Raw genomic sequence first — 14,234 nt, 5'->3', positions numbered from 1 at the left:
TATTAAATCACCTAATTTGAAAATTTGATTTGACTATCTTAGTACTTACTTGACCAAGCAGCCTAAGTAACAAGGAAGTGAAGATACTGATCATGTGAGTTATTAAATTTCATATTGAGGTCAGCTTCTACTGTAATTAATATGAAGGTTTTCATATTTATGATTTGCTTATGAATGTAGTAAGCTGTGTGGTATACTCTTTGTGTTTAAACTTTAAAAGCAGCATATAGTCAAAAATAATATGAAAATAGCTGAAAAAAGAAAATAGTCATATGAGCTATAAAAAATTTGTTATGGCATGTTTATCCATAAGAGGGGAAAGTTGGCTGTCATACTGAATTATGGAGAGGGAGTAGCACTCTGGATATGATGATGAAGTTGGTAGAATAAGCCACCATGTAAACTACGACTGGATCTCATTTTCTGTATTCAAAACTTTTTGCTTATGATCCAGAAAAGTAATATATTTCACATTGCCACCTATTGCACAAGCACACATACACACTACAAAAACACACACTAAACCAAAAGTCTTACTGAACAATAATTATTCTTTATTCTTATACACAAAATGCTCTGTTTTGTGTGTGTGTGTGTGTGTGTCTGTATTCTGCCCTATCCAGTTCCAGTCTATATCAGTTTTAAGAAATTCTGTAATCATTCTTTAAATTGGTTTTATAACCTATCATGGCTCAAACTACAACTTACAGTTTGTAATACACTGCTTTACACATGCACAAGAGACATGAAAGATGAATAATCCTTTTGGGATTATTCTACAAATTTTCACAGGCTCCTTGCATAGCCACACACAGAAGACAGTCATTTACACATGTGAAAGGTGAAGGAAGATGTACCCAAGTTAGGAAGAAAAAAGAAGGAAGTATCTACGGAGATTAATTTTAAAAATCAGTGGGAAAGGAGGATTGTATCTGTACTTGTGAGGAATAAAAGGTCTATGTAGGATCCCTTTTTATTGATAGTAAAGTCACTCTTTCAGCATAAAAGTATTTTCAGAATGTAATAATGCACATTAACTTCATGATAAGAGTTCTAAGGCTCTAATCTTTTCTAATTTCTAAATAATTTTGTTTTCAATCGGGATAACCTGTATAAACTAAATTCATTTGCTAAGGATAATTGGTACGCTCAAATTTCATAAAGGTAATTTAAAAATACGTATTGTACATCGTGTATGCTTATGTTTGTTTGTTCTCCAGAAAAATATTTTCTGAAAAATGTTCATTTTAAACCATAGATGTATGCTTTGCATATTTTTAAAGTAATGCATAGTGAACTTACAATTAATATTAGGTCAGTCTCTTTCTAAATATAGTCTCACAGAATAAATAGAAAATATGAACACATAGGTCAGTAGAAAACTAGAACCAGATTAACTCAGCAGTATATACTATGTTAATAGAGCCACATCCAAAAATACTTAACATTCAGGATGCTTAAAACTTCTTGATTAGACATATTGGTGAGTGAGTAACTAATTCTTCAAAAAAGAACAAGCACTCCTTGGAAATTACCTTATTAATCACGTTCATTAATGGATACTAGTAAAACCATATTGCTTCTTTTCACACCCAGTTGAAATAATAAGTACAAAAGAAAAGAAGATTTGAAGAAGAAGTCCGAGACAGGGGTGAGGTACAGAGTATGAGGGGCTCTTGGATGCCTGAATGGAAGACAAAAAGAAACATGTGTACACTTATTTAAGAATGTATCGGGGAATTAAAGTATATCAGAGCAGTAAAAGGAAAGCTTCACATTTGCAAATTTTAATGGAAGTATTCTCTATTGAGAACCTGTCTTTTTTCGAAATCTTTTTCTTTCCTCTAGGTTACATAAATTTGTAATGTACATCAAGCTGCATTTATCAATAAAATTTCCCCCAATTTTGTCTAAAATGTGCATATTCTTACCTTTTTCACTTATGTTTGTAATTTAATGTAGCAAGTATTGAGAAGCAGATTTTGGAGGATTTAATAGGAAAATGGGTTCCTTACCAGAATGCCATTTTTTAGAGATGAAAGAGGTTGGAAGAAGTAAGAGAGAAACTCCTTTCATATAGGCTGTTATTACATAAATACTTAAACAGTTATAAAATGAATAGTTTATTACTCCAAATAATTAACTTCCTCTATATCTAGATCCTACACTGTATAAGCCGGTGTTCTATGATAAATCAGGTATTAGTTCAATTACCCAAAAGAATCACAACCAGATGAATAATTTCCAAGGTATACCGCTATGTTTCTAGGTTGGTTTTGACAGTTTGCAAGCAACCACATCACCCAAGTGAAGTGGTACTTCCATGTCTGACAGAGCTAGACAAATAGAATTAGTCATATGTTTGGCTCTGATCAGATACACTTATCATTGTGCTGACAGCAAACTCCTCGCTTTGTATTTATTTCCTGAGTAATGTGATTAAACCTTGTGTACACTGACAACACAGTAGATCATAATTAAGAATCTTGTTCAAATGCATGACCCATCTATGGTACCCTCAGGAATAAATAATCACTGAAATTCATTTAGCCACTGGAAGCAAAACTCTGTTAGGGACTATATGGGCTTGTGTATATCATAATAACTAGCTCTGTGTCTGGCTCCAGGTAGATTTGAGTAGTACTCATTTCCTTTTATTTAAAACTGTTCTATAATAAAATTTAATTACTTCATAGACAACTCTAAAATCATAGAGTGAGAGAAAAATGTCATCTTCACCGAGTTATAATGTCTTGGATATTGTCCTATGCTATACTGGAATAAAACAGTAACTTAAAGATGAATGTCATGAAATTTAAGAATTTCTATTAAAAGGAAAAAAATGATTATTCTGATACATCAGTTTATGACTCAAGAGACTGTAAATGCACTGAAAAGCTCCCTAGTTACCTGACCTCATGGTGTAGGGCCATGCTAAATAACATTCATATCCAGTATGTACTGATTCTGTGTGTAGTGAGCTAGGAAAATAACACCTTAAACTAAATTGTAAATTTAGTGGAATTTTCTTTTAAAGGAATTGTTTCATTTTAAGAAGGATATTTTCATTTCCCCACTTTCTGTTCTATTAGGGGGAAAACATTTCATTTATATTACAGCAATATGTTAGATTTGTATTTAGTGGCAGGGCAATTGGGCTGTGTTATCGTGCATCTCAGTGAAGTTTGCTGTTAACCCTATGACTGAAGAACTAACCAAGAATAAACTTTTTGTGTTAAAAGAGGAAAAAATGAATTAAGGCAAACATAGCATTTGAGTTAGATCAGATTTCAACTTCATCCTTTAGTTCTACTCATTTTAAGCATAACACATTTTTGACATCTTTCCTCGTCTTCACATTTTGTTTGCAGGGTAGGGCCATGAGAGGTAGCAGGTTTCAAATATAATGTCAGTGAAGGTATTTATGTTGTCTCTCCTCTATCTCACACCCATAATAAATTAAAGCAAAATAAAATCATAAAGATTAGCAATAAATCGCAGCACGGGCTCTTTGGTGTTGAGCCTTCCAGTATCCTCAGAATAATGTCAGAACTGGCCTCTACTGGTTTGCCCTCCCTCGCACATAAGTATGAGTTTTGGAATCAGAAAGTCTGGGTTCAAATATCAGCTCAGCTGCTCACTAACTTCACAGTCTTGGGAAAGCTATGTTGCCTTTCTGATACTTATTCTTCTCTCCTATAAAGTATGATAATAACAATTACTCCCTAGGGTTGTTGAGAAAGATAGAACAAATTAAAATTTGTGTAATCTAGAGTGAATAATGCATGATAAGTAACAAAAACATAACGTTTATTGTTTAAGAGATCTTCTGTATTATTAGGGTGTTCGGTACATATCATAGTATTCAGCAAACTATTTTATTTGTCATTTCAGTATCCCAGTAGCATTTGATATCCATAAGCATAGAGATCATATAATCCCTCCTTTGTTTAACACAGTACCTACATAGTGCTTGACACAGAATATTTCTTGAAAACTGTCATGAACATTCTATCCACCATTCTTTCCCTATATAGTTCCCATTTAACTCTTTCCCGTCAAACAAAGTTTAACAGTCATTTCAATGCGTTGGTTGTGATAGTAATCTAAAAGACTTTGGGTGATAATTTAGGCATATTCAGGATCACTATGAGCTAATTTGCCATACTTACCTGAGTAAGGTGCAGGTCATATTAGCAGAAAGAAGCTTTTTAAAGAACATACAATCTCTTTAACTTTTGATGGGTCAGTAACTTTAGATTTAAAGTTGTCTTCTGTCTACTCATAACATTCTTTATTTTGACCAGTTTCCTTGCTGTGCTATACTTTAAGTTACCTCCATGTCCAGAATTTTACATTTTATTCTAAGGTACCAACAGGAGGTATTTTTTGAATTATAGATTATATACAAAAGCATTAAAACATGGCAGTTAGAAATCCCTTCCTTGGTATACCTTAGAGTACCTGAATCAAGTTAGAATTCAGAATTAATATATTAATAAATATTGAGAGACAAAACAAGGAAATGAATACAAGATTATATATAGTTTAACTTAGCACATGTGGGCATTCTATTTCTACTCTAGCTGCCTTATGTTTACCCTGACCAGAAATCTTTATTCCCTAAGCTCTAGCCTGCAAAAGGCAGTGTAATATTATAGATGGTTTGTCTAGACCCTAGCTTTTCCCCATATGGTAAGTTCCATCTTATCACCCAGAAAACAGCATGATTCTTGGCCTGCAGAGGACCTGATGTTCTTCCTCGAATATCTGAAGTCCAGTCACAGAGCTCAACCTTCTCTGCTATTGACACAAGTGGCACACTTAGCCCTCAGTGACACAGTATGCCCACATGGAGTATAATTGTACTAGTTGCTATAGTTTTAATGTTTGTGTCCTCACCCCCTAAACTCTTACAATAAAATCCCAATCTCCAAAGATGACGTTATTGGTAGGTGGGGCTTTGTGAAATGTTTAGGTCATGAAGGTGGGGACTTCCTGAATAAGATTGTGCTCTTACAAAACAAGCTGAAGAGATCCCTGGCTTCCTCCTACAGTATAAGGACAGGCAAGAAGGCCCTGGCTATGAATCAAGAAGAGGCCTCTGAAAGGCAAGCATGCTGGCGCCTTCCTCCTAGACTGCCACCTTGGGGACTCTGAGCATGAGTTCCTGCTATAGGAGCCACCCAGTGTGGTGGTTGTTGTGGCAGCTGCAGTGAACTATGATGCTGGTTAGGATAGTTCTAGCTATTATAACAAAAATACTAAGTTTCAGTGACTTAGCACTGTAAAATCTCATTCTCATTCAGGTCATGGTCTTATATGGGTGGAATGTTTGACAAGGGACACTCCACAGAGTCTTTAACATGTGGCTCTCCAGGTCATCATAGCCATCTCCCTGCCCACTAGCTGGAAGTGAAGGATTTTACATCATATCCACTTATAGTCCATTGTCCAAAACTCAAGTGCTATGGTCACCCATAACTGTTAAGGACGCAGGACATAGTCTACTGTGTGCCTAGGAAGAAGAGGCAGTGTATTTTCATGAACATGTTGTAGTCTTGGCCACAATAACTCTGCCTTAATACAAAGAGCTAGAATCTAAGCATATGCCCTTTATAATAGGAATTACACATACGTGTTAACAGTGCACGAGTCTGCAACACAGAATCTAAAGGTTAAGTGACTAAAAGCATATTGCTAATTAGCAAATGATCCTAGGAGACCAAGGTTCCAGTCTCCACTAGCATGTTTCCTCATGTCATCCAGTAATAGCAATATAATTTGTCACATCCAGTCACTCCCAGAAGTAGTTCTGCAGTTAATGCAGCAGTGAATATATATAACTTTATTTAGAATGCTTTACAAACCCCATTTATTCCTGATGTACTGCTAATATGAACACACAGGTGAAACCTATTTGTTTAATTAGAAGTTATTTAAATATTTTTCATTTTAATTTTATTTGTTGATAGTAATTGATATTTTGAATACATTGCATAGGAAATTAATTTTACTTAACACATTTTTCTGGCCTTCCTTGAAAGTACTAGTGATAAATAAAGATAATCTAGTTATAGTGTTCACTCTAGTGTTATTTAAGACTCACTTATATTTGATTGCACTGCATAAACATGGTAAATGCATGTCTTATGTGAATTAAAAATTCACATAAGACAACATTGTATCAGGAAGCCCTTTTTTCATTTCTATTTCTTACTGCTTTTGAAATTTTTGGTGATTTTTTTTTCTGTTTTAATAATTAAAAAATGGTGTAATAACTTTCTTTCCCGTATTCTGGAAAGCATCCAAATGATACAATAGTAATTTATAGACTTTCAAGTTCCCTGTGATCCAATTAAATCCCTGTGCCTCCTGATTATAGTAATTGTTATTTTGGATTATGATGAAAAGCTTTTCAAATATCACAAAAGAACATAGAAGGAAAAAGGTGATAAGATTAAACAGTAAAATGTTATTTTCAAGTGTGAGAGGAGCCAGTTTAAGCATATTGTAAACGTATAGCTTTTTGAGAAGACGTTTATCCTACCATGGGAAGTCTCCTTTGTCCGTGTTTCTTCCTAAGCACCCTACACAGGTACAGAAATTCCAAAACTCCATATTACCCAATTAACACACATTCTTCCCTGTGGCTAAGCCAGGATCTTGAGAGGTGATTTTGTATTATCCGCTAAAATATATTGACCTTGGACAGTATAAGGTTCCTACTGACATAATGGAGAAACTCTTTGGGTGGATAAATTGAGAAGAGATGAAAGAAGGGATAATATAGTGTGTCTGTTTGTTTATTTTTTTTGTTTTGTTTTTACTTTCTTTTCAGAGTTCTTACAGTTGTAAAAAGACAGAAATGAATATCTCTATTTGACAAAACATGAAGGCCTTGTGTGACTGACATAAATCCTCCAAATACACAGAGACATATGATGATGGACTTAGAAGCAAGATGTTAGCATCAATGCACAGTGCTGTCTTATTTATCAGCATTTTTAAGGAGTTGATGCCATAGTCATGGAAGGCATCCTTTGATCTCTAATTTCTTTATTAGAGTGGATAAGAGTGGAGCTATCCTATTTCATTTGTTCAGCAAATTTATTGAACTCTATGAGTCATGTGCAGGACTAGGTACTATGTAGATGTAACCTCTACCCTTATGGAGATTATTGTAGACTGAAACACATTCATTGCAATTCTGTGATCACCTGGGTGTATTATGATTATGAGGATCAGTTACTACAGCTTAAGGAATATACTGGTATACTCAAATTGTTGATATTTTGTAGAGATATTTGTATATTCACTAAATGAACCCACAACTTTTCACTTTATACTTCTATAAAATCTACACTTCTTATTGAAATGTACTTCAGTCTGTGTTAGCCTTGGTCTACATTATATCCCACAATGAACTTCTCAGTCTTGTTAATGGACGACAACACAATTGACTTAATCACTAGATTTTTAGAGGATTCTTCGTATAATGTAACAAAAGAATCATCAAACATTTTCTACAAAGGGCTGGATAGTAGGTATTTTAGGCTTTTGGGGACACATAAGGTCTCTGTTTCATAGTCTTTGTTTTTCTTTGCAGCCTTTAGAAAGGCTAAAACCATTCTTAGTGTGCCAGCAATAAAGAAGAAAACAAAAACAAAAACAAGCCATAGCCTAACCTTGGTATACAGGTTGTACTTTGTCACCCCTAATTATTATCTAGAAAATCAGCAATATTTGAAGTTTAGCTGACTCCTGAGTTCAAGTGACATTTCTTTTGTACTTCCAGTTATAAAATAGTACAGAAAAGTGGAAGTGATATAAACATGAGAAACAATCGTATGACCAAGTAGATTGTTAGTCTGTGGCAAATGAACAATTCAAATATAAACTAATCAAATGGAGACACACTTTGACTACATTGTAATGTACTTTATAGGTTTATTCCATAGTAGTAAATGGGTAAATGAGCTCTATATTATTAATAACAGCTATAAAGTAATGGTGATTTTTGCTTTCAGAGTTGTTATTTTATTCCTAAACATTACAGTGCTCAGGATTCTACTGGAATAAAAAAAAACAAAACAAAACAAAAAAATCCCACCCACCTTCATTTTTGATATTTTGTAAAGTGGCTGCAACATGCTGTCATTGAAAATTACTTTAGATTTTAGTGTAAGAAGTCATATGCTATTCATTGTGAAGTCTTTACAAGTAATCTTTAATAAGTAGTAAATAAAATTTTATTTTGTTGCAATATTACATGCTATCACAAAATAAATGTGGTGCCTCATTTTAGATATATAGTTCTTTAAAATTGGATGAGCCTTTCACCTTGGGAAATGGATTAAACCATTAAGGCTCTTTTTTCTTTTTTTTTTCATTTTTCCGAAGCTGGAAACGGGGAGGCAGTCAGACAGACTCCTGCATGAGCCCGACCGGGATCCACTCAGCATGCCCACCAGGGGACAATGCTTTGCCCATCTGGGGTGTTGCTCTGTTGCATCCAGAGCCATTCCAGCACCTGAGACAGGGGCCACAGAGCCATCCTCAGTGCCCGGGCCATCTTTGCTCCAATGGAGCCTTGGCTGTGGGAGGGGAAGAGAGAGACAGAGAGGAAGGAGAGAGGGAGGGGTGGAGAAGCAGATGGGCGCCTCTCCTGTGTGCCCTGGCTGGGAATCGAACTGGGGACTCCCGCACGCCAGGCCGATGCTCTACCACTGAGCCAACCGGCCAGGGCCAAACCATTAAGGTTCTTAGCTGGTTTTTGTAACCAAGGCAATTCTCCATAGCACTTTGAATTCTAAATTTAACTGTCAACCCTTGGCCTTGACCTGCATTGTAAAACTTGTCAGAGTGCACAAAATGTAAAGCCTTTACCAAGAGCAGAAATGTCTAAGCTCTCTCCCTGCACATGTCCCTTCATTTCCTACCCCTGAAGAAATTTTTCCATTATTACTGGAAAACTTACAAGATAGTTTGTTTTAGTTTAATCATCACACTTTCTTTAGCTCTGCCGTTGTTAAACTACAGTGGATATGAATCACCTTGAGGGTTTTATTACTGTGTACATTCATAAGTCCTTCCCTCATTTCACAGATACTTACTCAATAATTATGGTGTGATGCTCAGGAATCTGCACTTTTTAAAGTGTTTATGACATTTTTCATGTAGGTAATGCATAGCACTACATTTTGAGAAACACTGCTGTAACCTATATAATGCCTATATCCCTGGAATATGAAAATCAAATAATTTTATTTTTTTCTATACTTTCTTACTTCTGTGTCTTTGTTGTGACACTTATGCTTTCCATTGGGTGAAAGTGTGATCTGAGAAAGAGAAAATCATATCAGGGTTTTCAAACTTCATTCCAATGCTCTCTGCAATATATACCATGCTGCATTTCCCCAGGACGTGTCATCCTCAGGCTTTTGTAAACTCCTTGTAGACATGGAGTCTGCCTTATTCGTCTTCATATGTCTTCTGAAGCTCGGCATTTAGCACTTAGTAGGAACCCAATAAATAAGGTGAAGTTTTAAAATTACCATCTGACGATATACTTAATATTGGAGTAACATGGTAGAAATCTCTACCTTCTAAATATGTCTGGATTCAATGACATTAGAACTTCTGGGCCCTGGATGGTGCATTCAGTGGATAGAGAGCCGGCATAACGATGTCCTGGATTTGATTCCCAGTCAGGGCACCCAAGAGAAGTGACCATCTACTTCTCTCCCCGTCCCTTTCCCCTTTCTTTCCCTCTTCTCCTCCCACAGCCAGTGGCTCAATTGGTTGGAGCTTTAACCTGGGAGCTAAGAATAGCTCGGTTGATTCGAGCATCAGGTCCCACACAGAGGTTGCCAGGTGGCTCCCAGTTGGGGCTCTTGTGGAAGTCTGTCTTACTATCTCCTCTCCTTTCACTTAAAAAAAAAATAGAGTTTCTGCAATCATTCCTGGGAGAGGCTGAAACTGCAATTAGGTTAGGTATTATGTGTCAGTTTACTTCTGTAAGGCTTAACACAAGTGACTCCATTTTGGGCCTGTTGTTTCTTTCTAAACACATATTTATTGAGCATTTCTTATGTGTCAGGACAATGCCAGGCACTGATCATACAACAATGACTAAACAAACAAAATATTCTCATGGAATTTCCCTTCTATTTAGGGGAGGAATATCCTGATAATAAATAGATAAATGAATAAAATATATGGTATGTCAAATAGTAAATAGTATAGATATGGTACAAAAAAGTCTAGATTTTTTTTTTTTTCTGAAGCTGGAAATGTGGAGAGACAGTCAGATAGACTCCCGCATGGGCCCGACCGGGATCCACCTGGCACGCCCACCAGGGGCGATGCTCTGCCCACCAGGGGGCGATGCTCTGCCCCTCCGGAGCGTCACTCTGCCGCGACCAGAGCCACTCTAGCGCCTGGGGCAGAGGCCAAGGAGCCATCCCCAGCACCCAGGCCATCTTTGCTCCAATGGAGTCTTGGCTGTGGGAGGGGAAGAGAGAGACAGAGAGGAAGGAGGCAGGGTGGAGAAGCAAATGGGCGCTTCTCCTATGTGCCCTGGCCGGGAATCGAACCTGGGTCCCCCGCACGCCAGGCCGACGCTCTACTGCTGCGCCAACCGGCCAGGGCCAAGTCTAGAATTTTAAATGGGATAGAGTAGGAGGAATATAGGTTATGCTAAGTGCATAACCCATGAGCAAAGAATGAAAGGAGGGACTGGACCATACAGAGAAGAGTATTTCAGGTAAGGGGTAGCGAGTACTAAGGCCTTGAGTACTAAGACCATGTGCCTACTGTTTTTCTGCACAACAAAGTAACTTGTGAGGCTAAAATGGACTGAGCAAATGGGAAAATAGTAGGATATTAACATAATCTCCTCTAGAGAAACCAGAGAAGATGAATTGGGAAGGGTGAGTGCAGATTCAGTAAGGCTCTGTAAACCATTATGGAGACACTGTGTATGAATGAAATGAGAAACATTGTGAGTTTTTTGAGCAAAATCCTGACATCTGATCTAATTTTTTAATAAAATAATTTCAGTTACTATTCAAAACAGATTATGGATTCATACAGATGGAAGCAGGGAGATAAGTAAGAAGGTTACTGCAGTATTCCAGGTGATATGATGGTATTTTGGCCCGAGGTGATTTTGGTGGAGGTAGAGAGAAGTATCCAAATTCTGGGTGTGTTTTGTAGGTAGTACTTTGGTGATGGATTGAATCTATAGTATAAAAGAAAACCAGGCATTCTATTATTGCCTGAGTACTAAAGAGAAGAGTTTTATTTTAAAATTGGGAATACTGTTGGAAGAGTAGGTTGGTTTAGGAGGAACAAAGATCGAGAGATTGCTTGTGGTTTTGAGAGGGTTATGATAAATATTATATTTCCAAGTGAAGACATCAAAATTGTATTGTCTGTATAGCATAAAGCATGTAAAAATGCATATGGCTGATACACAAGGTTCTAGTATTTTGTCATCATTGTTTTTGGACCTCAACATTATGTTTTGTTTTAACAGACCAGATACTGAGTGGCTGGTTTTATATATAAACAGTATCTTCATATATCATCAAATTTGACAGCCAGTACCATGAAGCAATATTGCCCTTAAGTTAGAATGAGAATATTACATTCATTTTGTGTGATACATATTTGTATTTATGGAAAACGTATAATGTGACAAAATTATTATCATGTGCATTGTTGCAATTAGTGGGTTTGCTGGATTTTTAACATTATTTTCTGGGATCAATCTATACATTTTTTTCATCTTAAGACATTCCTTATGTGTAAGCAATATATCATATATATATATATATATATATATATATATCAATTAGCCTGCAAGATTGTAGATTACAAATGTATTGAAATATCCAAAGCCCTATCTATATATCATCTATCTATATATCTTCCTATCTATCTGTAATATATCATCTATCTTTCTATCTAATCATTATATTATATATATACACACTAATACCTGCATATATCCCTGTATATATGTAAGGGATTTGAATATGAATTTGTGTTGTAGTGTTTTGTTAACCCAGTACTAGGTTTCTTTTGGTAAAGAATTTTTTCTCAAATTTTCGTCCATTTATGTGGCTACTTTAAAGTCACAATGTGGTATACTGTTGAGATCCAGGGGGGGTCATCTTCCTCTCACTATACAACCATAGTTTTTACATGACAGTTTTGGTACTGAAATTAATAAGTAGATTATAGTGTTTCCTTGGGAACTTTGACTATAAGTTACAAATTAGAGAACTACAGACAGCATTATTTTTATAATATGGCTCAAAGAAGCAGATGAAAGCAGAGATGAATACTAAGAAAACAAGAACAGAAGAAGAGAGAGTTGAGGTTGAAAACAATGAAGCAGATGTACAGAGCAGGAGAAGAAATGACAGACTCCTGACAGGGTTGGAGTTTATGGCGTTCAGTGTGAGCTGCACTTCTGCCTTTAGAATCCTTTCAACTCCCATATCCCTAAAATAAATAAATCTTGATTAAACTAAATTATATAATTTTTAGAATCAAAAGTATCTTAACGTAAGATTGCATAATTGTGTAATCTAAACTGAGAATGTCACTTTTTTTTTAAGGCAGTAACCAATTTAACACTTTTCTCTTTAGAATATCTATGTTGGGAACCATTTTTTTTCTATGGTAAAATGAAAGAAAAATTTCGTTTCATTTGTTATCTTGTTTGTATTCTTTATATTCAAAAACTTAGTTGAAATCCTTGGGTTGATCAAAGAAGAAAAGTTTTGGGGAAAGAAAAATTAATGCTAGTAAATTCCACTGTTGTATGCAACATTATCATTTTATTTTCTCCCAGTTTAAAAGGAAACAAAATAGTTTCAACATTTATTGCACATGTAACAAGTCAGGCATTGTGTGAAATATTTATTCTACTTTAATCCCATTTTCATGTCTACAATCTCTGAGCTCCTATTACTCATTTATAAAAAAGAAGAAAATGGCCCTGGCTGGTTGGTTAAATTTATAGAACATTGGACCAGTGAGTGGACATCTCTAGGTTCGATCCCTGGTCAGTGAAGACATGAGTATTTACCATCTGCTTCTCTTCCCCTCCCTTTCCCCCTTCTCTCCCTCTTCTTCTCACACAGCCAGTGTCACAGTTGGCTTGAGTGTTGGCCACAGGTGCTGAAGATAGCTCAGTTGATTCAAGCATCAGCCCCAGACAGGGGTTGCCTGCTGGATCTTGGTTGGGGTGTACATGGAAGTCTGTCTCTCTATTGACCCTCCTCTTACTTAAAAAAAATAAAATAAAACGATTTTAAAAAAAGAGTAAAGTGAGAATGAATTGGATTTCTTCCCTCAAGGTTTCACACTATTGACTGAAAAGAAGATACAGGACTCAGTAACTACCACAATGTACCTTATCATGGGCACAAAAATTTCCAGGAATTGTTGCATGAATATACTGTCTGTTGACTGTTAATTCAACCCCAATGTCCTATTCTCAGTTATAATTACACCAGTTTGACCCTGAAAAGATAAATATTAATGTAGTCTTCCAAAAAAAGTTGATTTCACATTCATTTTAATAATTCATTCCAATATTTGACAATGCAATACATCCAAAATTTAATGACTTTGGGTTTCAGGTAGTTCTGATATTATTCTTAATTCTCTAAAGAGTATTTTCCCCCATTATGTATATAGTAAAAACGGAAAAGAATTGGTGATTATAGTCTAAATAACACCTTTTCACATCAATATGATATAAAATAAAATTGCTTTCTGTCATTCCTAACTGAATAAAATCAGTTTCTATATTCCTTCGGCAGCTCTGGTTTCCCAGCTCTGTGGTCATGAAAATGGCTTCCTCTGAATCCTCTCCAGGTCTCCACAGATCCTGTCAGTTTGGGAATCCAGACGGTTTCAGTTTTAAGACAACTGTATCATTGTACTACTCAGTCGGAAATTCAGTTCCCAATTAATCTGGTATCAGATATCATCTTAGTTCATGTTTGACACTAGAATATAAAATCATCAGAGTTCAGGTGTAGTTTGTTTCAATAGTAGGTTCCTAGTATTGTAAAATTAATAAAAATCAACATTTTCAGTCTATTTGTAGCCTTATTGCTGCTATTCCTAGTAACAAAGTTATAATCAGGACCTTTATTAAATGAAGAAAGTAAAAAAATATATTAGCTTTAACAAAAAACAAACTTCAT

The 14,234-nt window shown here is 35.7% G+C and overlaps 1 protein-coding gene across 1 annotated transcript in view; it reads left to right on the top strand.

Moving 5' to 3' along the window:
- Positions 1-14,234, top strand: part of LINGO2 (leucine rich repeat and Ig domain containing 2) — a 1,440,550-nt gene that overhangs the window by 227,884 nt on the left and 1,198,432 nt on the right. The gene's annotated exons all lie outside the window — the stretch shown is intronic.

Source organism: Saccopteryx bilineata, chromosome 2 (genome assembly GCF_036850765.1).
Source record: "Saccopteryx bilineata isolate mSacBil1 chromosome 2, mSacBil1_pri_phased_curated, whole genome shotgun sequence".
Lineage (NCBI taxonomy): Eukaryota > Metazoa > Chordata > Mammalia > Chiroptera > Emballonuridae > Saccopteryx > Saccopteryx bilineata.
The sequence above is the reverse complement of the archived record's forward strand: the minus strand, read 5'-3'. Positions and strand labels throughout refer to the sequence as shown.